The sequence below is a fragment of the Aythya ferina genome, assembly GCF_964211825.1.
Source record: "Aythya ferina genome assembly, chromosome: 11".
NCBI classification, from domain to species: Eukaryota; Metazoa; Chordata; class Aves; order Anseriformes; family Anatidae; genus Aythya; species Aythya ferina.
In genome coordinates, this window is record NC_140307.1 from 15,408,208 (window position 1) to 15,431,002 (window position 22,795).

The 22,795-nt window shown below is 37.5% G+C and overlaps 1 protein-coding gene and 1 long non-coding RNA gene across 5 annotated transcripts in view; one reads left to right on the forward strand and one right to left on the reverse strand.

Annotated features, from left to right (window-relative positions):
• Positions 1-22,795, forward strand: part of RORA (RAR related orphan receptor A) — a 406,228-nt gene that overhangs the window by 275,120 nt on the left and 108,313 nt on the right. The window lies entirely within an intron of this gene.
• On the reverse strand, positions 9,054-15,074 carry LOC311443065. The gene is made up of 2 exons (XR_014697056.1): positions 14,922-15,074; positions 9,054-9,537 (listed from the first exon to the last, which is right to left on the reverse strand). It is a non-coding gene; the product is annotated as an uncharacterized lncRNA (long non-coding RNA).

Consider the following 22,795-nt stretch of genomic DNA (forward strand, 5'->3'; position numbering starts at 1 on the left):
TGCTTTCAAGGATCTTAGCACCCTTTTTACACTTTGGAGCCCAGAACTACATGCAATATTCCAGGTGAGGCCGCACCAGTGCTAAATATAGCAAGTGAGTCCCCTCTTTTAACCAGCTGGCTGTGCTGTATTTAGTGCACCCTAATATGTGGTTTGCCCTCTTGGCTGTCAGGGCCCACAGCTCTCATGTTGAGCTTGCTGTCAGCAGCACCCTCGGCTCCCTTTGTGCTGAGCTGCTCTCCAGCCTCTCATCCCCAGTTCTGCACAAGGATTGATCATTGCTTCGTCATAGGGGCAGAACCCATCATTTTCCTTTGCTGAACCTCATGCTGTTGCCTATTGCCCAGTGCTATCTAGATCCCTTGCAATACCTCGGTTCCCTCTGGGAAGTCCGTAGTACCTTGCAATTTAGTATTGGCAGAAGACTCGCTGAGTATGCTTTCCACTCCAGATCATTGATAAAATGTTGTTTTAGAAATCAGGCTTTCTGATAAAAGCTTTGTTCTTTAACCACCTTCCAGTATCCGCCAGGATAATACAGCTGTTCCAGGGACTGAGGTTAGACTAATGGCTCTGTAGTTCTTTGGGTCTTCTCTCATGCCCTTTTTGTAGATGTGCACATTGTTGGCCAGCTTCCAGCCACAGGAGCCTCCCCAGGCTCCCAAGACCTTCCATAAATTGCTGAGGGGTCCAGCTGTAGCGACTGCTAACCCCCTCGGTGTTCTGGGGTGAAGCCCATCAGGCCCCAGCAGCTTGTGAGCACTGAGCTGATGCAGCTGTTCTCTTACGATTTCAGTGACCGCAGATGGAAAGTCACTGCTTTCAGTGACATCAGTATTATTCAGTGTACTATATAAAACTAGTCTGTGATGGCACCTCAATACATAGAGGCCGGTTGTTAATTAAATTAAGTACATCTATTTGCTTGTTTTCATTTTACTTCTCCTGGTGATTTTCTTGTCCTTGCTGAATTGGGCAAGTGCAAAGTGCAGGCAAGGTTCCTGCGTTACTAGGCAATATTCCTTCCTCTATCCAGTCACTTGAACAAAAGCACCATGTGCATCTCTTCTGCTCTTTGCAAGGCTGAAAACATAATGCTTAATACCTTTTAAGTTTTCCCTTTAGGATAATTACCATTCTGATATTTAATGGGAAGGTCATTGGTTTCTGCTCTGCCAGTAAGTGAACTGAATTACGTGAGTTCTCAATGCATCCTAAATGGGGTTCTAAATTGTAATTTACAACTCCCTTTATAAATAAGATCGTGTTAAGATTCTCCCTGATAATAAGACATTTTCTTTGTGTAGAGGTGGTTTCTCTTGTGTTCATTCACTGCAGGTGTTTTCTCAAACAGGTTCAGTTTGGTAGTCACACAGATGGCATTTTTGTACAGTGGTGCTAATATGGTGGTATTAAAGCAGGTTTACTAGCATTGATAAAGAACTAGTGAATTAGAACTTGAGGGAGCTTTCTACTCTGTGTTGGCTTGTGTCAAATATTAATCAACAATTACCTCATCCATAAAAGCGAGAATCAAAAAGATTTAATGTGAAAAAGCAGTTACGTGACAGTAAATCAAGTCTGATTGCTTTACCATCTTGTGTAGTGCTTGCTCCAACTAATCAAGGATGTAAGTCAGGGGCTGGGCTGGATGTAAGAATGCATCTTAGAGCCTATTTTTTCCCAACGTGAAGGACTTAATATGAGTTCATCTGAAGAAAAAAAGCTGGCAAGAAAGTGCTGTCAGTTATCCATACAAAAGCTGTATGGTGTTGGTGCTGAACAGATCTGAGGAAAGAAATCCTGGTCAAAGATAGCAGAGGCTACACAGTTATTTTCCTGTTTGGCAGAAGATACTGATTGTGTTTTAGAAGAAGCATCAGAAGTTAAAATGATACCTTTTGGGCTGAGAATACTTGCATGTTACTTTGTCTTTCAATACTTGATATGTTTTTTGGAAAAAGAAACAGCAGCCTTTTTCTGTAGCCCAGAACTTTCACACCAGTACAATACTTTATCCTGTTGCTCTAAGAATGACAACACACATTTGGTATAAATTGTTGGTTGCCACATTTAAAACATCCCTGGGTGTCTATACTCATTTTTGAAGTGTTGAAGAATGAAAAGACCAGTCTTTCAGGCTGTCAAATCTGGAAGCCTAGACCGGAGGAGAGCAGGGAAGTTTTCCAGTGATGCATTTCAGCAGAGACCTGTGGAGTGCTGAAAATTAGTAGCTTGGCACTGGTAGCCTGTGAAACCTTTCTATTAGCACTTCACGGCGAGAGATGTTGAACTGTGTAGTTATGGGCCGCAATTTCACTACAGTTCAGGTTTAGTTCCACTTCTCATCCTGTCTTCTCCCTTGCTCTGTCCCAGAATGATGTAGTGTGTTTGGTCAGTTTGTTTTACGTTTTTGAAACTGAAAGAAAATGGAATAAACCACGTGTTGTAACCACGTGTTGTTCTTGGAATACATTGTCAACTTGCTTTGCAATGAAACAGCTGTGTGTGCAAAGCTTGCAGCTTGTGTTTCTTGGGACTTAAATGCCCTTGCCTGGCTTTACTGCATTCTCTCCTTGATTCCAGACTAAGCAATTGCCATTTCCGTTTTCCTACTTACAAAAAACTCCTACAGCAAAAGAACAAGAAGAAGGGAAATACAGAAACAAAAGCACTACTTGAATTCTGCATTTGTATTAGCACAATCAGGACATTCCCAGCATTGTAGATTTGATACGTTTCATTCTGTTAACCAGAACCCTAGGTTTTATTTTCTCACAAGATTGTGCATAGATAGAGGCTTTCATGGTGTCAAGTGAAAATACATGCTGTTATCCAAAACCTGACAGAAATAAAGGTTAGGTCTAGACTACGCCTGTGCTGTCTTTGTTAGCCAAGGCTGACTGTGGTTTGTTTCCCATGTGGATCATGTCCATGTTGCCTGGAAAAGGGGCGGGAGGCTAACTTCAAGCCAGTCATTATCTGTGGCTGAATTTTTGGGGTGGGCAAATGCGATAATTGAGTCAGGACTTGAGCAGGAGTGTGATAACGTGGAAAGCTGGGGAGCTCACTTGGAAATATGGGTGTGAGAAACCCGCCTGAACTGCCTGCCGAGGTACCTCTGCAAGTTGGTTTGGCCTTGCTGCCCCGTATTCTGAGCCCGTACGCTGTGCCTGAGGAGACGTCTTGCCAGACTCTGGGTCAGGAATGAATTGGGCTTTTTCTGTTCTTTTGGAAGGTACACACACTGAAAAGTAATTAAACCATTTCTAAAAGTGGTTGTTTTTATTGTTGGTCTGCATTTGTTTTACAATGGAGACAATTACACCTTCTGGACTTGGGTGCGAGTGTTGTGAAAATGCAATGGTAATAGGACTATATGCCTAAAGTTGTGCACTTTTAATTTATTTCCTAATATGTGGGTATAACCTAAATGTTGGTCATGAGCTCTGCTTGGAGATTTTTGTGTTAAACAAATAACAAGTAGTGGAGCTTCTGGAGCGTTGAGGAGTATTGCTGGGGAACGCATACGTAGTTGTTCATCTTCTAAGGCTAATTTAAAAGCTGAGCATTTCATAGGCCTTTCCCTTTGCTGTCTCTTCAGCTGTTTCTGTGGAGGATGTGAAGCTAACAGGATAGGCCCAGAGTTTCCTTCTGACCTGTACGGCCACTGCCTGTTTTCCAGTGGTTATGTAGCAGATGAACTAAGTTGCAGCTTGGAAAACAAGTGGGGAACAGGATCTTGACAGGCCTAAGTCAGCTGCTGCTTGTGTATCTAAAAGAGAGGTTTTAATGTATGCCAAGCCCTAAAACGATTACTAAGTCTTCCTTTAGTCAGGGACTCCGCAGAGCTTTTGTTTTTGAAAAGAAAAGCCCATCTCAGGGATAAGTGGTGTTTCCTGTTGCTACCTGTTTTCACGGTTTAGTTGCAGAAGTTGAAAGTCAGTCAAAAGGTTCGACTCTACCATGCTCTGCTTGACCAACAGATAATGTTTCTGACACCTGTGCTGTTGCAATATTATCAAAACAAAGTGTCTCAGTCAGTGTGTGCTTGTCACCTACAGCATTAGCTAGGACCCAGCAGGTGTTAACTTGACAGGAAATGGGAGAAAATATTGTATATAAGACAATTTTCCCCAAATTGAAACTCTCAAAAGATAAGGAACGCTGCTTGAAACAGAAACCACAAAAGGTGGGAAATTACAAATTACAGCTATTAGTCATTCTTTACTGGCAAGAGAAGGCAATAAAAACCCCCTAATGTTCAAATATGGTTTGGTAGATACAGCGACTTTTCTTAATAGAGAGGGCAGTCATCCTAGGATCTGTTAATCTTGAAAATGGGTATGCTAAGCAGGCAGCAATAGACTGGTCTTTTGAGAAAGAAGGTTTTGGCATGAATGATATGTTCTTTGATTCCTTTGGTATATCTTGTGTTGATATAATTACACAGTTGCTCTTCTTCCCTAAATTTGCTCTGGTTACGCCCTGGGTATGGGAAGTGGTCTGTATTTATGACTTACTTTCAAACTGTCCAAACGTTAAATTATGATAACATTGCGACCCCTAAGAAAAACTGGGGGGAAAAAAATGGGGAAAAGTCTACCCAATTTAACATGAAATGTGAGATTTTAACAAGACTACTTGTATATATTCTGGATATAATGAGGAATTGTCCACCTAAATGAGGTAAAGTTACTGTAATATTTAAACAACAAATATATATATGTATTTAAAACCTTAATAAGCAGACACATTTCCTTTCAGTGTATGAAAGCATTCCAGACAGAAACAAAAGTAGGAGACTGCTAGGAGAGAATCTCTTAACAAGCTGATCTTTCAGAGATTTTTTTTCTTGTGCAGTAAAGTACATGAAAGCCATACTTAAAAATTTAAAGCCTTGATATGTTCCAGTTCTGTGAAGCAGCAGAAGGAAGAAGCTTTTCAGAGTGCTATAATTCCCTGTCCAGCAGCTCTTTAAATTAAGATATTTATGACAGCTGTTTGCACTTAATGAAATGAATGTAGACGTGGCCATTAATTACTGCTTTTTTTCCCTGTTATTATTGATATTCGGTGAGTCAGGTAGTTATGATCCTGCTGTTGTCAGTGCAGTAAATGCACTTTTACTTCCAAAAAAAAAAATTTAACCTTTCTGCCTCCCTGTTTATCTTTCCAGTGGCTGAGAGTTTTAAGGAAAAAATATTCAACAGTAAGTTATGGAGCTTTTTTTTTTGTAATGCAGTAATTTAACAGCCTGAAGTTGGCAGTGATCCCATCCACCTTAATCCTCTTCACAGTTTGCAAGCAGTCAGCCGAGAGCAAGAGTGCACTAGGCCTTAATAGACTCTAGTCTTTGAACTGTGGCATTTGCGTTTAGCTTCCAGAACTGGTCTTAAGTGCCTATTAAAACCCTACAGCGTTGGTTTCATTAATTAGAGACTCCTTTCCACTGATTTGTGGAAAACATCGGCCAACTTGTTCTTTCAGCTCAGTAAATATTTATACAACTCCTGTATGATTTTTAGTAATGAATACTGCTTCTTTTCAGTGCATCCAAAAGAGGCTGTTTCCACATGTTAACAGACTCCTTGTCTGACCCCTTCTGAGCAAGGCAATTCAGGTTAGGAAGAGGTAAGGAAATAGGTAAATTTAAATCTCTGTATTTTTGGAAGATTTTTTTTCCTGGGTTTCACTTTGCTACATCATCATTTTTTCATCATATTTGCCAGGAGTTTGAGTTTAAAATGAAAAAGCCAGTGAAGAGCAATTACTAATTTAAACCAAGTAGCCAGTGCTATCAGTGAGTATCAGTCCAATAAATGAATATCGTGCTGTGGTGATGTTAGGAATAAATCAGAATATTTATATGAGCTTTCTGGGATGTATTAACACCTTTCAAACTTAATCCTATTTATCCCTACCCGTAGAATCACTGGGAGGCAATATTATCCCAGTAACGCAGATGGGGAGCAGAGATTGAATGCTTGGCTCAAGGATACATTCAAAATCCTTGCCTTAGACGTAGTGGCAAAATCACCCATCACTATGGGAAAATACATATATTGACACGTACATATTTAACCGCATATGCAAATGCACGTTTCCTCTGCAAACAAGTAAAAGGTGAGACCTAAGCATTGAATTCCTTTATGGAAACATCACAGAAGCTGCTTAGAGAATTTCTCCCATTTTTTCAACTAGTCATTAGGGGACTCTTTCAGAATTCCCTCAAATTACCTTTTTTTTCTTTGTTCACTTATTTCTACTATGTCCTTATCTTTTGATTCAGGTGCTACTCTTAGTTGCATTTATGCAGTGCTATTGATGTCAGGGTAAAATGCTATTTTTATGTGATGCGACATAGGCAGTAGTTTCCTTGGTTTCTCATTCTTTAATGTATGCAATTCGGAGAAAAAAAATAGCCAGCTCTTAAAGAGTTGTTGGAACACTGGGTTCACATCTTTGTGGAAGTATGAGGAAGAGCATAAATATTTAGATTACAAGAGAATGCTGAACTAAATCAGTTCAGTTTTCTGCATTATGATGAGGCAGATCCATAGTCCTGTCTCTTAAGAAGCCATTTCTTAGATAGCAAGCTCTCCTTTTTAAACGTGTAGAAGGCAAGAGCCGCTTGGAAGCATCTCATCATTTTTTAATGTGTGCAGTAAACTTGATATAACTATAATGAGCATGAGAAAGTATTTGTTCATTTTAGTGGAGCTCAGCTGACAATTTTTTGTTCAGTTTATTACACACATTAACGAATAGAGACATTCACCTGGAAGTGTTTGTTACAGGCATCTCAAAAGTGAATGTGATAAACCGTGTTGGTGAGCTTAAGGCGTGTGCTAAATTACGTAGCTGTTACCCAGCAGCTCAAAGTTCAATATTCCATCCCTGTTTGGTCATGTTGACGTTCATGGCGGTTTTGATTGCAGAAGGGAGTGTGTGGAGGCCCCATAAAACCTTGGATTGCCTCAACTGTGAAGTCCTCTTTGAAAGCAGTTCCAAGAAAAACCACCTATTTTACTAGTCAGTGCCAAATCATATAGCAGACAAGAAGGAATAGTTACTAATGCTAGGTTGGTTGTGATAAGTATGCACAATAGATGTCAACTTATATTTTCTCAATAACAGATACAGAACAGAAAGTGAATCTTACACTATTATACATTAACATACATGCTTTCTATCTGCATGTAACTATGCTCTAAATGTAGGGATGTTTAAACTAGGGACCCTAATTAGATGCCTAGTGTTAAAGTAGCAGTTCCATTATTGATGTGCTAAGGCAGCTCTGGGTTACTTGATGTGGGTGAGCGTAGCAGAGTTACCTGCTGTGGAGAAGTGAGCCAGTCTGCTATTCAGCAGCGGTCAACTACACCAGCAGGTGATCCAACCCAGAGCTGTAAGGGGGGCTCTGGCAATCCTTCCCTTCTGCGAAAGGTTGCATTTCAACCAATCTGACCTATTTTATAATTTAGTTGCTAAATTTCCTGTATTCTGAAAAGTATCATCAGTCCTGGAAGGATGACAGCTATAGTCACAGAACTCTAGAATGGAAGGCTTTTATTTTCTTAAATGACATTTTTGGGGGTCTTTTTTTTTGTGGGTATCACGACTGTCTAGGGATAATTATATGCATATGTTGCATGCAAAAACAGTAAATACAGTAATAAATGCAGTGCAAAAAGTAAGGATCTTATACCAAAAGTCTAAAAATATTAATTTTATAATGGAACAGCTTGGACATTGATTACTGTCATGCAGTGTTTTAGATGAACTTAATGTTTTAGTGCTGGGAATACAAGAAACCTTAAGAAAGAGGTGTCATTTTCTTACCAGCTTTCCACCTGTGCACTGAAGAGTACTGTTCACCAAAGAGCTCCATTCAGAGCTTTTGTTGACTTTAATTGGCACTATAACTGGCAGTATTCCTAGCCGTTTCAGCACAGAACAATGCTTGGCTGCTTAAAATGTAAAAAGTCTTTTAAGCACTTCAAGTTTTTGGATGAGGTTGTTGTTGTTGCTTTGGGTTTTGGTTTTTGTTTAGCTTTCAAGTCAGATTGCATGTATGTTTAAAACTAAGTTTTATTGAGGAATGAGCTTAAAGAGCTAAACTCACTCTCACCCCCGTCTGTAGATCTAATTCAGCCTACTGTGAGATAAAGAGCAGTGGCAGAAGAGAGACATTCACCCTGCTGCAGCTTGTTGGATTAAAGAGAACCCTTTGGTACTGAGTGTTGTCAATGCAGCAACTTTTTGCGAGCACTAAATTTACTTATAAAAAGTTATTTTTTAATTGCCCCGGGACAAACCCTTGCATGTCATATTTTTGCCTGGAGAAAGTTTTTATATGGAAATACATTTTTTAAGATGGTACAGAGGATGTCGAGAGTTTGTCAAGCCAATTGATCCTGCAGGGAATGTGCTGACTTTCAGTATGTATGGAGGATTTTTAAAGCAGCTGAGCGAAATCCCTTCTCAGATAAGATACTTTCTGTATTGTCAGTGAAGAGCATCCTCAAATCGAAATAGCTCAAACATAATCAAATCCCCCTTCCTCAATCCCCTGCCGTCTCTTCCCAACCCCCTACGTGAGCTATCCCCAAAAGAATAATCCTGGCAGTGATGTCATTAGAATGAATTTACAGACCAATGCTCAATTTTCTTGTCCTGAGCTTCAGTTGCTAATGCTGTAAATTTGAGCTATGTATGTAAAGGAGTCAGGTTATGCTTTTCTCCTAGCCTTGTTTAATTTCCCTGGAGCTCTGAGAATAAGTAATGTGGGATTCTTTGGATCTTTTTCATATTTTTTCTTTTTTTTCTTGTTTTCTTTCTCCTTTTTTTCTTTTCCCTTCTTTCTTTCTTTACTGCTATACAGCTTCATCTTGCTTCTAAGCATTTGTTAAAGCTCTTGCGGTGTTCCTGAGGGGACCACTGTCTTCAGGGAAAAAAAAGTTTAAGGAAAGGATTTTGCTGGCTAATTGCAAAGATGGTCACAATTTTTGGTGGGTGTTGTGGATGGTGATGTAATGTATCAAACAGAATGAAAAAGCATTTGCTTTAATCAAATTTCTCTATTTTCCCAAAATAAAAGCTTGTGATCATTGTTATGACTGGGTGATTTTGACCTGTAGAGTTGATCCAAACTTACATCAAGATTCAGGTCCAATATTAAAAAGTTTATCGTGTGAACTTAACAGGCAAAGAGTGGAAGATACAGGCTGGATGTGTCTGCTACGTTGGTAGGAGACTGTAATACACAAAAATGGAGCAAATTTTGCGCAGTCATTAGAGAAACTGATGATGAGACAAGAATGCGAGTTGAAGTCTCTTGATTCTGGGTGCAGTAGTTCAGATCCAAACTTAATTCTTCCTTTTCAGCTCATATAGTTGAAATTTTAACCATGTAACTTCAGCCTGGCAGGTTCAACCACGCAGTGTCAACCATATCAGGTCCTTGAATTCATAGAAACAGGTCTCTTCCCACAGGCTTGCATTTCAGAGGAGTTTCTGTTAGTTCGTGGTTCACTGACAGGTTCCCATGAATTTAGCATGCAGAGCAAAAAAAAAAAAAAACTAAAGTCAGTCCGAAATGTGCTGAAGGCAGCAGTTTTGCTTGAGAGTTAGATCTAAAATTAACATGGATTTTTTTCTGTGCCAAATTAATGTACATACTGAAAGTGATAAATAATTGTTTGAAGTACTCCACTGCACTTCATCAAGTTTAGTGTACAATAAACAAGAAACCTTTCAGGTCAGAAAAAACAAATGGACAATAAGCCAGCTAGGACAAACTAAGAATTGGTAGGCAATAGGCAGCTTTACCAATCACATTCCACAAATCTGCATGTGAAGCTTGCATGTATTGTAGTAGGAGTTTTCGAATGATGGATGTGACACACAGATTTACTGTCACACTCTGTGAACAGGAATGCACAGGTACCTATCAACAGAGCTGCCAGAGGACTGGACTAACAAGTGCAGAGGCCTGGTTTTATTTTGCAGATGATTGTAGCTGTGATGTGATCATAGTTGGTGTGCGCAGTACACATATCTACACAGTATTTTAGAATACTTCTTAACATAACATGATCTTTCCTCCCTCCCTCCCTTTTTCCCTCTTCTTTGTCTACTGCAGGTATTTTCCTACTTCAGCATAGAGCTTTTAGGACACCAAGAGTTTCCCTTAATGGAAGACCTTTCCTACTGAATGGAAAGGTTCTACTAGGTCCAGGATAAGGGGAAGCATAGTAAGTTTGTAATACAGTTACAGGCTTGCTTAGAGCCCTGTTGTAAGAGAAAAATACAGCTGGGTGGTATCTGTGCTCTGTAAATAAATAGTTACAAGGAATAAAACCTTATTGTATAATAATAAAAGGGCCTCTGTGCTTACAAGGTAAACATGGAGTTTTCAGGGTACTGATTCAAGATGCCCTTTTTGACTTGTATTTCTGAAATGCTAAACACCAGTTTTCATGGTATGTGATAAAAAGCAAATGGACTCTGTTCTAATTTATGTTTTATTGTTTTGTTTAGTGTAATTCAGATATTTCATAGCAAGTTTTATTATAGAGATTGTAAAATATACTTAAGGTCAAAGGGTTAACACCTTGCTGTATTTCTTAAGCCATGTAAACACGTTATGAACTGCGTTCAATTCTGGAACATAATCTTTTTTCTTTTCGAAGACTGAAGGTTTTCCCCTAGACCCGAAGTATAGGGAACTGCTCAGAACTGTACCATCTATCACCAACCATCACAGCAGTGCAATGAACACTAAAACAGCTGGCATCCTAAACATATGGAAATGAAAAGCAGTAAAGGTCTTTAAGAAGGGGGAGAAGAAAAACTGAAAAGTGTGTGCCACCAAGGTTAGGGTATAATTATACTAAATGAATGGAGTTAGATGACAAATTTAACTAATTCTGTTCTGATTTGTAGCATATACAACACCATATATGGCTTCTGTCTCAAATAAAAAAAAATATGTAATGTTATGTGTTTTTTTTTAATTTCAGGTTGTTTTCAAATTATTACTTCTGATTTCTTTGAACTGAAATGATCTAATGGGGATTAAACTTGTTTTCTAGTACATTAACTAATACATTTTCTAGTAACATTAACTTTTTTAATAGAGAAAGAATAGGCTGCCATTTTTGACAGACCTACCATTGAGGTAGGTCATAATTTTCCTTTATCACTTGTAACTGGCACTGAAAATGCTAGATGAGTGAAACTTAGCAATTTTGATCATTTCTTTTGTGCTATAGTATTAAATAATTGTTAAAAAGGAGCAACAAGTGCAGTATTCACAAGCTAGCTAAGAGGGAATTAGAAATTTGTCAAACTTTTGCCAGGAAATGTAGTTCACATCAGCAGCAACCAGTTTATTAATTTTGCTGGAGTCGACAGAGTTTTCTCCAGAGTGTTCTCCCCTTTCCTGAAATAAATTTAGTGATTTAAACTCAACTCTCCAGGGGTCTCAGCACTGAAGGAGTCTGAAGTGTTGAAGTGCTACTTGTGCTATATTCAAGTCTCAAATTTTGCATAAACTTCTAGCACAAATCCTTCCCTCTCTCTATTTTCCCCTCATTCATCGAAGCTGATCAAGAAGACATAATAGAATTTTATTTCTTTTCCTCATGAGAGCAAAGCAATGAAAAGTTGAGATTTAACCTCAGTATATTTTGAAAGAAAAAAAGGGAAAAGTTACCATGATGGGAGGCTGCTTGAAAAATTACAATTTTTGCAACAGTCAATCTCAGAAGAATAATGAAAGGCAAATGTACATGTACATTACAGCTAGAGTATTCAGTTGGGATAGATAAAGTAATGACTAAGAAATCATTTTTTTCTGGATCAAAAATATAGATGTATAAATACTTAACTGAGCAATTGAGCAAAGAAAACACACTCCTTATTAAAAATACTGATGATTTTTCAATTACATTTTAAATAATCCTATGACTGTAGTAAGAAATTGATATCCAAAGTTGGCTTCATTTACTGCACAATCGGCCAAATTCATCCAAGGTGTTAAGTAGATGGAAGTCTGCTTTAAGTCCTTGGAGTGAACCAAGGAATTCATTCTGCATAATAAACTTCCTTTGTGGTTTTGAAAGGGCTTGCACAACAGAGAAGTGGGTACCTTATGAATCAGTTGTCATTTAAAATGATTTAGAAATACAGAAAGCAACACTGTGCTGTACTTAGTGTCTAGTATTTATCAAATACCATAGGGTGATTTGAAAAACTTACAGGAAAAATATTTTGTGTCTTATATATATATATATGTAAATATAAACAAGATCTTGTCTTAGCACATATGATAATGTCATCTTAGCACATTGTTACAAGAACTACCTTTAGAATAGAGGCCCAAAGTTCAGTTCTAAAATATAAATCCGTAATAGGATGAGATTAGCATATTGTTAAAAATTTGCTTTTGTTGCTTATCTTGTGATATCTCACTCATCTTGATGAAGTCAGAAACCGATTGTGAAAGATGCAGTAAGAAAATACTTTCTTACTGTAGTTTTTGAATTAAAGTTGGTGCTCTAAGCCAGGCAACCCAGTTTACAAATCCAAGACTTGCAATTACATAACTACTTAGTTTCTGTTTCTTTGTCTGTAAATGGCAGATAACATTTGCTTTTTAAGGATATATAAAAGCTAACTTGATGATGTGAAGTATTGCAAAAATGTCAACTGAGTAACACCAAGGAAAACAAAAGAAGTACCCATGAGAGAGCTGTGTTCTTTTTGATGTGGGATAAATCTTCACATTGTTGAGTTTGACTGAATATAATTGTATTTTTCACTAAACGCCTCAGATGTTTGCAGACATTGCAATTCTACATATAGTCAGCCATTCAGTAAAGTGCAATTTTGTAGATTGATTGTATGTTATGTAAGAAATTGGCAAAAAAAAAAAAAAAAAGTTATTGTAGCTTGCAAACATATCACCTTGTATGATATTCCTGCTTGTTCTCAAAAGTTAACCTGGAGTTTATTGTGGCTATATTTGGATTGGAGATCTCCCAGAGCAACTTGTATGTCAGAGCAAATGGGGTTGATAAATCACTTGATAGTGTCCTTCCCCCCACCACTTTTTCTGTCTCTGTAGAGAAGCCTCATCTGTGGTGTATCGGGGGGATTGTGCTAGTCAAAATGCCATCTTTCAGCTAAAATATGTAGCAAGTTTTCTACATCCTTTTTCATCCCAATTTTACAGCCTGGCCAGCTCCTTTCACTGCCGTCAGAGTGGTGCATCTGAGTAGTCTATGGATGTATCTCTTCTTTGTCCCAAGTGACTGTCATTACAGAGTTGACAAAGCAGTATTTGTAGTAGGACAGTAGGAACTGCTGAACAGAGGGAGAACACTTTGATATAACAAACTTGCAGGGCATGTTGCAGCATACTTCTGAACCAAGTGTTTTGCATGCCAACTTTGATTTAAACTGATGTAGGAAAGAGGATAGATGCACAGATGTAGAATTGAAGCTCCTGAAATCCAAAACCATTATGTCCTTCAGATTTGTTTTTGGACTTTGTTTTTATTTTATAGGAAGAGTTATATATACACAGTCATTTAAAACTATGTATATTCCCATCAAAGAGCAGCTGAGAACACAACCCTGTATGTTTTCCTTCCTTTCACCTGAAGAATCCATGGGGTTCAGTGTCAGACTGACACACAGAATCAACCTGATGCTGACAAGTCACTTTCATCTTGAGTAATGTGATATTATATGGGGTTTAATGCAAATAATTAAACTTAGATGGAAATTTGGATGATGGAAAGAATGGAATGTTGCATCTAGTGACACTTCTCCAAAAGAAATGCAGAGAAATGGCACATAGTTGTATGAGACAGACCTGGACAAAGATACTCCCAGGACGCATACAGACTTCAGAGACCTGTGACTTTTAATTAGCCTAGAACAAGCTACTACAGAAAAGACGGCAGTGTCAGCTGTATATACATAGAGCAGCAGAGGGTTTCCAGTACATGCTTTCATTCTGTAAGATTTAAGAGTATCTGGCATGGCCTATTGGCACTATATCAAATAGGTTCTGTGATACCAAGCAGTATATGGCACAACGTGCTATGAGCTGCTCAACAAGATAGGGTTTTGTGATGAGAAAATACCTTTTTTTGTATTACTGAATGCTGGAGGCCTGAATCTGAAATGATTCATTTCATAGATGAGCATGCTACATGTAAGAGTAGGCAGCCCATTGCAGCACCAATATTCACTGGATGTAGGTTCAGAAAACATACTAGATCAGTAACTCATGAATTAAGGAACTGAATTTCTCTTCTTGTTGTTGTTGCATTTCTAAATGCATACAGATTCCAGAAGAAACTGTTGCTCTCATATTTATGGATTTTATAGTCATACTGTGTTCATGGACAACTCATAAACAATTTCTTTTTCTGGTCACAAAATTACTGAGAGGATTTCAATGATAGTCTCCTGCTCTCCAGGAGACAATTTTCTGTGCTCAGCATTAGCACAGAAGACAAATGGATGTATTCTTTACAATATTTTATTGCAAGGTATTATAGGATAAAATAAGAGAAGTAATCTAAAATTGTATCTTAAAATGCATTCAGAATAAAAGTCCAGTATTTTCCTTCCTTGATATAACAATATCCATCAGATCATTTTAAATCATAAAGATATATTTAAAATATTTGTTAATATATTAAAATATTCTTTAATAGATTCCTAGCATACTGAATATAAGTAATGACTGCAGCTACACGTTTGATAGTTGTTTGGTTTTGTTTCATATTCTGTTTTGTTTTACCATTGTGAAAGCATTAGCAGCCTGTATGCAGATGTTCACATCATAGTTAGAGCTACCTGAAGGCACAGAACAGGGGCCCTGAGGCTTATTTTACCTCTTGTCTTGAAGAACTGCCTTGAGGTGAGAATTGGTCTAGTCGGGACTGGTGCAGCTTGCAGTTTTATCACACGGTTCCTGTCTCAGCCAGTACTGCAGCTCCTGGACCTCTGTGTGGTAGTTTCCGTTTTGTTCTGAGGATGGTTGAATGTCCGTGTACCTGGAGAAATGAGTGAAAGCTGTTGGCCTGAATTAACATATGGCAAGTAGCTACCACCCTCCCACGCATCCCTGTGCGCATGTGCCAAACTTGCTGCTTCTACAAATGTGCTGTTCAACTCTTGCTGATGTTCAGCCAGTAGGAAGTTTGCAGAAATGATGCTCACCATGTAACAGTTTATATCAGCTGAGATATTTTCTTTGTCTAAGATCACATGAAGCAGAAAGTAAGCAGAGCAGTAGTCTGTGAAGCAAATGCTAGGAAGGGCCAGTCGTAAGGACTGATTCCCCTCAGGAAACTACATATATTCCAGAGCTTCTTGCCTGCATATCTGGTGCAAGTTAAAAAATGGTTCCTATTAGTGTGCTGATAGGACAGATCCTTCAGATAGAGGAGATTGTTCTTTGAATGTCAGTGGGAGAAAAAAAAAACAGCTTACAGCAGCGGTGTCTGCCATACTTCTGGCAGTATTCTGCTGTTGTTGTTAAACTGCATAAAACAATGACTTACAGTAAGGCTCATGGTTTTAAGTAAATATACAACATTAGAAACGCCTGTGACAGTTTTTAGGAAGTGCTGGTTTTCTTCACAATTTGTAGTTTACTTCCAGAGCTGTAGTAATTTGCTTGGATTTTTGAAACTTTGTACATTCAACTGGATTCCATCACTGTGATTGTGTTGCTCTGCAAGACTATTTTTAAATTCTTAGTTTGTGATCTGTTCAGTCAATTGTAGAGTAAGTAGTCATTTAAACAAAGCTCATTCAAAATTTTCTTATAAAATTTTATAATTTTATTTTTTTTTTTATAAAATTATTTCCTGCTGGAAATACTCTTTTATATACAGTTCCGAACTGTCTTTGACTTTTAATATGTGAAATACGGTGCAAGTGTGGAATGGATACTTAGCCTGTGCTGCAGCTGTACATGTACGTAACGCAGTGATGTTAGTCACATAAGAACATAATGGTTATTTAGTGAAGTTTCGTCTCCTTGCTCCTAATCTTATCCACTGTTTGTGAGGACAAAAGAAATAGAATTCAGAGGGATCTTCAGTGAGGCTGTAAGAAAAAAAAAAAAAAAAAAGTGGTTAAAGATCATTTTCTTTACAGCCAAAAGTCTCGTTCATCGTTTTCTCACATTTGTTCACTATTCCATCACACATCAGGAAAAAAGAAAAAGTGCTTTGTGCCATCAGATGATCCATCTCCTAGTTGTGCAATGGTGCCAACTGTTTGCATGTGAGGGATCCAGGCATAACAAGGTGACTCTTCATCAAGCATCAAACAAGTATTAAGCTCAGGTTTCCGTACAGGTAGGAACAAATTACTTATTGAAAGTTTTTTTGGAGTGAGTTTGATGTGGCCAGTTGTCCAGGATGATGATATGGGGGAAATGGTTTGCTTAGTATTTATCATAAATGAGAAGTTAGTATCTCACTTTCGGGCTAACATTAACTGGATCTATATTGTTATCTTGGCTTTAAACACAGAAACTTGTATCTTTTGTTTTTTTCATGAAAAATTCTTGTTTTGTTTGGAGTAATTTTCGCGCTAGAGGTTTGAAGTCAGTTTGGGGACTGCTTTCTGGTTTGGGAAAATCTAGAAGGAACAGGGAATTCTTTTAACTGAGAATTGTACAGATTACAAATAATAATTCTCCTGATAGTGATATTTTGTCTCCTGTGAATACTTTGTAACTTTGAAAGAATTATAGTGACTTGTAATTTATTTTCACAGATGCATATTAAGGCTCATTTGTCAGGGGAGGCTGTCACATACTGAAAAATGAAGTCATAAAATGCTTAGACAATGCAGGAAGTCAGTCTCAGAATCAGGAAGCCAGTCTCAGCTGCAAGGGCTAAGAAGGTCATCTGTCTGTAAAATAAGGATAATACATTTTAAAAGGGGGGGAGGGGAGGAAGAAAACTTGGTTTTTAATCTCTTTTCCTCAAATATCCTGTATCCATATTTGAGCAGAAAGGAATAATAATAATAACAATGTAGCTAACTCTGAAATAACCATATGATTCTAGAAGTAGGACTAGAAAAACTCAAAAATAAAATTCTGAAAAATAGGTCTTAGGTATAAGAAACAGCTATGAATCTTAGGAAAACAAGTGTGTTTTTTTTTTTCTTTTTTTCTGACTGAAACATTTAGGTCAGTGTTGTTTTCTAGGACTTTGGTGTATTATCGTGGACTTTATAACAGACGCATGATCTAGAGCTGACTGAAAAACTTGTTTCAGATGGTGAACTCTTTCCTAGTCAGTAAAAGCTGTGAATAAGCCTGGGAAAAAATGGATTATTTTATATATATATATATATATATATATATGTATATGTATATACACACACATGTATATATATATTACAGTTATCATATTCAAAGTGCTTATAAAAAAAAAAACAAACTTTTTTTTTGTAATTAAAGGAAGTTTCATTGTTCTTATAGTCCTAGTGCGTAGGTACTATACTTCTATAGTACCTTGTGTAATGTTGTCCTTGATCCTTGCTACCCTAACACATAATTTGTTTCTCTTTTGAGTGAACTATAAACATTAGTGTGCATTAACAATTTTTGAAACAAAGTGCTAAAATTACTTGGAGCACTTTCAGTAATATGTGCTGATCATCATTAATGGCTCTTTTGTCCTAGACAAGGACACTGTTTTGCAACATTTTCTTCGGTTAAATCCACCTGAGTTGTATTTTCTATACTTTTATGCACATTATTTTTTACCTTGGTCACTATAAACAGTGCCTATAAAGGCCACAAAGCTTCTTCAAACCAGAGATCCATACAGACTTAAAATAAACCCTTTTTAAACTTTCTAAAAGAATGAACTCCTGTCTGAATATGCTTAGATCTATTATTCTGCTTTGGTAGGTTCTCTGCAAGTGCCCAAGTGTTACATATAATCTTCCACCTTAATTGCTAGCTTTGTGTAGTGACAAAGTAAAAAAGAAGTGGAGTGACAGGATGGAACGCAGTGGGATCCAAGCTTGTAATACATTTTCTTTCTGATTTTACACAGTATGTTAGGCAGGAGGCATAGAGTTTAAAAATTTAATCTTTTTTTCCAAAGATTTACAATTTGTCACAAAAGTGCTAAGTTCCAGAATATACTAGAGCCACAGTGCTGGCTATGGGGGAGGTTAGAAGTAAGTAAAACATTTATACGCGCACACAGACACACACACATGACATGCATCATACATGTAGGCAATCTTACAACCATATACTGTCATCAGACTAATGAGAATCACTTGATTTATGGCAAAAAAAAAAAAAAAAAAAAAAAAAAAAAAAAAAAAAGCAAAGCAAACTCTACAAAAGGAAGGAAACACAGTGGTGTTTAACATATGTCCTGAAGATTAGTTACTAGGTTTGCCAGCAACACATGTCTTTATCCATATAAATTTCTGGGGAACAGTTTTCCTGGAGGTTTAAGAAAATTGCTCTCAAGAATATCCTCCTTTGATATTTTGCAGAGTAATGTATTCTGCCAGACAGGGGACTTTTTCCTTATCATTCTGTACATCAAAGTATGTTTTCCTCTTGAAATACAGAAAGTTGACAACTGTACAACAGCAGCAGGGATCTAGGTTCAGAGTAAGCAGCGTTTCGTTATGCCTCTCTATTTGGATGGGAAACTGTGAGAAATAGCTTATGATGTATAAAATATCTGAGTCTCCTTTTGTACTTGAAGACATTGTTATCTCTATTTGAAGTTGGCTAGTGAAGGTCAGTCAGGCTAACCGCTTGCAAAAGAATATCCTGTCTCTGTTGGTAGATACTCTTTTCAAAGTTCATTGCATACGGAAAGCTCTTTTTGTAAATATCACCCATCATGGCAAATTAAATGCAGTAGGCGGGAGGGGGAAAGGCAATGTGGTATGAATTCTTTTCATTTAAAACAATTGATTGCTATTGCAAAGAGCACTGCATAGCAACAATGAAAAGTATATCTAAGAAGTTAATTTGTTTAAGATTTGGTGTTGATCAGGAATGTCAAATTGCATTGCTGAAGTGATAATTTCTGTGATAACTGTAATACTGAAACTTTCACTCACTGATAACCACGGCAGTGATATATTGTGGTATTTTCATGACATTTCCTTTGCTTTACTTTGAAGTCTAGTTGGTTAAGTCAGGAAGTCTTGCTGCACTGAAGTTAGGGTTGTTTCTTGCCCTGTTTTATTTTATTTTTTATTTTAATTTTATTTTTTATTTGTTATAGAATCAAAAGCTGGCAGTTTAGGATAGTGCTAATAATGGCAAGTGATCACATATTACTCAGTTATGTCACTTTTTGAAATGATGCCATATATAGGAGGATAAACTTTAAAAAATGGGTTTTTACATTAAATCACATTATGAAAGGAATCAGCAGGTCATTTGCACTCCACTCCACAAAAATAAATACATCTTTGTCTTTCAGCTTTGTATTAGGTTTTAGTTTTATTATATAATGTCCACTCAAATCTACGTAAATCTATGGTCCAGTCCCATAAATTTTATGAACAAGAGTAATCCGAGTTAATCGTGCCCAGTTCTGTGAAGAAAACTGCTGAGTATGTTGAACTTGCAGAATTAGCTTCTCAAGAGATCCTGTCAATTTCAAAAGAACTGTGGAGTTGTCTGCATAAGACCTGTAGGATACGACTCCCAGGAAAGGCGTACAGACATTTATGTAAGTGGGAGTTAGCACAGACCAGGAGGAAGCCAAAGCTCATGCAACTCTCCTTTCTTACATGAAGTAGCTTTCAGACTGTTTTTTTCATAAAACAGTAATTTCTGGGAGTTGATTATACTTCTCAGGTGTTTTGACTGGCAGTCACCAGCCTCCTGCATTAAGGCTAAAACAGATCGCAATGAGGTAGGAGTGCATTGCATATTTGGTATTTAAAGCACTAGCTGTGGTGCATCTAACCCGAGTAACTGTTTGGATATGCCAGTACTTTTTTCCTTACATTTTCCAGTTGCTTATAGTTACTGATGTGACAGGGAAAGATTCTTGGAAATTCATGAATTAGAACTGAAAGTTAGTCTAATTTTAACGTAAGTGAAGATTCCTGGTTAATTTAAATCTCATGTTGTTGAACTCACTGGCAACATTTATCCTGGTTCCACCAGATCACAATTAATCACTTAAAAAATTCAATTCAAAGCAAAATACTTTTTTTTTTGTTTGCTACATTTAAAAACATAATTATGATGATGATGTAAACAGAAAGAAAAAAACCAACAACCAAACCCCACTTCTGTGTTGTTATAAAAGGTTATCTAAAAACATCTGCATAAAACAGCTAAAAGTCTTTATCAGATGGTAATCAGTAATTATTGTGGAAACATATGATTGGAAAAACCCACCACTCATTTCATATTAAAAAAAATAAGTCAAAAAATATAAATGCTAATGTTTCCATCACTGTTTCATGTATGGGGGAAAGTAGTCCCTCAGCCAGTGAATACAGCTAAGTCTGTTTTGTGCTGTGGCAAATCCCATTGTGAAGAGGCTGTGAGTAATCAGAAGTGACAGCATAAGCACTTTCTGTTCAAAGAGATTTTACAGAAAGCATTATTTTCTGAGAAAAGTACACATATGGCTCCCATAATGCTGAAAGAGCACTGACGTATCAATTCATTAGCACTGGTGTTGGGAAAGGAAGTTTTGCAAATGGTGTTCAGATTAAAGACCTTTTCCCACTGCATTTCCTATTCAGTGAAACATCCTTAAAATTGTAGGAGCTGGCCAAGCAAGCTAGGACAGGGGCAGGTACTTCTGCCAAGGAAGTACTGGGACAGTTCCTCACAATGAATACTGTGGAGAGCTGTGCATGCTCTTCAGCAGTCATGCAAGAAGACAGGGAACATGCTCTTCCTTGGTAGAAGAACAAGTGTCCTAATGACAGCTGTCATTTCAAATCCAAAGAGTAAGGCGGACCTTGAGAAAAACCTGGGGGGAGGACTGCATATGGCAAAAAGCACACTTTCACTGGCCTTTCTCCGGCTTTGCCTTAGTTACTTCAGGTCTCTGCTTTTTCTCACTCCTGTAGTAACAGTCACCTCCTTGATGCATACAGCTGACCAACTGCTCTGAGCCACCCAGGCATGACTGAATGGGAATGAAAATCTGAGAAATCTGGCTCTTACAAAATCCTGATTTACAGAATGAATTTGCAGCCTGTAGTAGCTACTTCTGTAACTGAATGGCTTTCTTTCTGTTATGCTTGTTTTCCTTTTGTTCTTTTTGTTTACTGTGGCTCTAGGGTTCCTGGAATGAGGAATGGGGAGGTTTGGCTGGGACCTTTCAGATTTAAGTCAATACACATACATAATCAAGAGCCAGTAGTCTGATTTTTGTAAATTACTTCCCAGTATCTGCCACTTACAAAACTACTCAAAGGAACTAACTGCCTAGAACCTTTTCACAAAGCTTGGAGACTCAGCTTCTATTTGGAGTGGAAAAGAAAGGTTCCAGTGCTCACACTTGCAGAACTTGGTGGTTCAAATCCAAAAGACCGATAGCAATACGGATACAATTAAACCAAAAAAGAATCTCATTACATTTATGTTGACTTGATATCTAAATATCTGGGTTGGCAGTATGGATTTAGATGTATACCAAAATCAGGATTACTTTGAAAACTGTTGGCTTTAAAAGTAAGCTCTCTAAATTTGCAGATAAGATATCTACATTCTTCTGACTCCTTATAATGTGTTGCTGTCTCCCTGAGATGTTGTGCGACAAAGTAAAAGGCCTGAAATAGAAGCCTGCTTTTTCCATAGTGATTTGTTTTTGCAAGAGGGTAGTTAAAGGAGGAGGTCTCTCTCTTTAATAAAAAGAAATCCAAACGATTCCAATTCCAAAATTTCATTACTGGCCTTAATCGTAAATGAAATATTTCAAATACTTGTACTGCTTCCAATAACTTCTTATTCTTCTCATAAAATTCCCCCCAAGGAAAGTGAAGCTTAAATTCTGCAGTCTGAGTACAGCACTAGTTATCTGCTAAAGTGAAGACAACATTGTTTGTATTCAAGCATGAATTCCAATGACATTTAACAGAGTTAATTTTATCTTTATCTGGTATTATGAATTTTGCCTCACTCTGTTCATTTTGTTGCTTTCTTTAAAATGCCTCTCACATTTCACTGGCACTAGACCATCACTGATGATTGCCATCACATGCCCGTCTAGTATAAAAACATCTTTATTACTTCAGAAAGTATACATTTAACAGTTTGGAGATACTTGCATCTAGCTTGGAATTACGGCAAGTAATGCCATATCAATGAGAGAGCTTTTCATTTGGTTTCAATGAGCAAAGGCCACAGCTGGCAGTCAAAGAAGTACTAGAACTTAATAACGTAGCAAATAAATTGTACTCTTTGTGTCTGTTCTGTCTGGGTAGGTTCATCTGTGCTATGTCACATGAGTGTGGTAAAATTGTTAACCATGTGAGGTAAGATGGATCTTCCGTAGTGTTGTCAATATCCTTGGTTTGCATCAGCTTCTGTTTTATAAGAAAGTCAGGTAGATAAACATGCCAACAACAAAATGTAATTGCTGTGTGTTGAAACATTCATTGAGGAGGTGTAAAGAGACAATGTAATATTAAAGCCTGCATGCAAAGAAGGGAGCTGCTGCTTGCTCTGACAAAAAAAAAAAAAAAAATCATTGCAATTTTCATTCTTCTTTTGTAG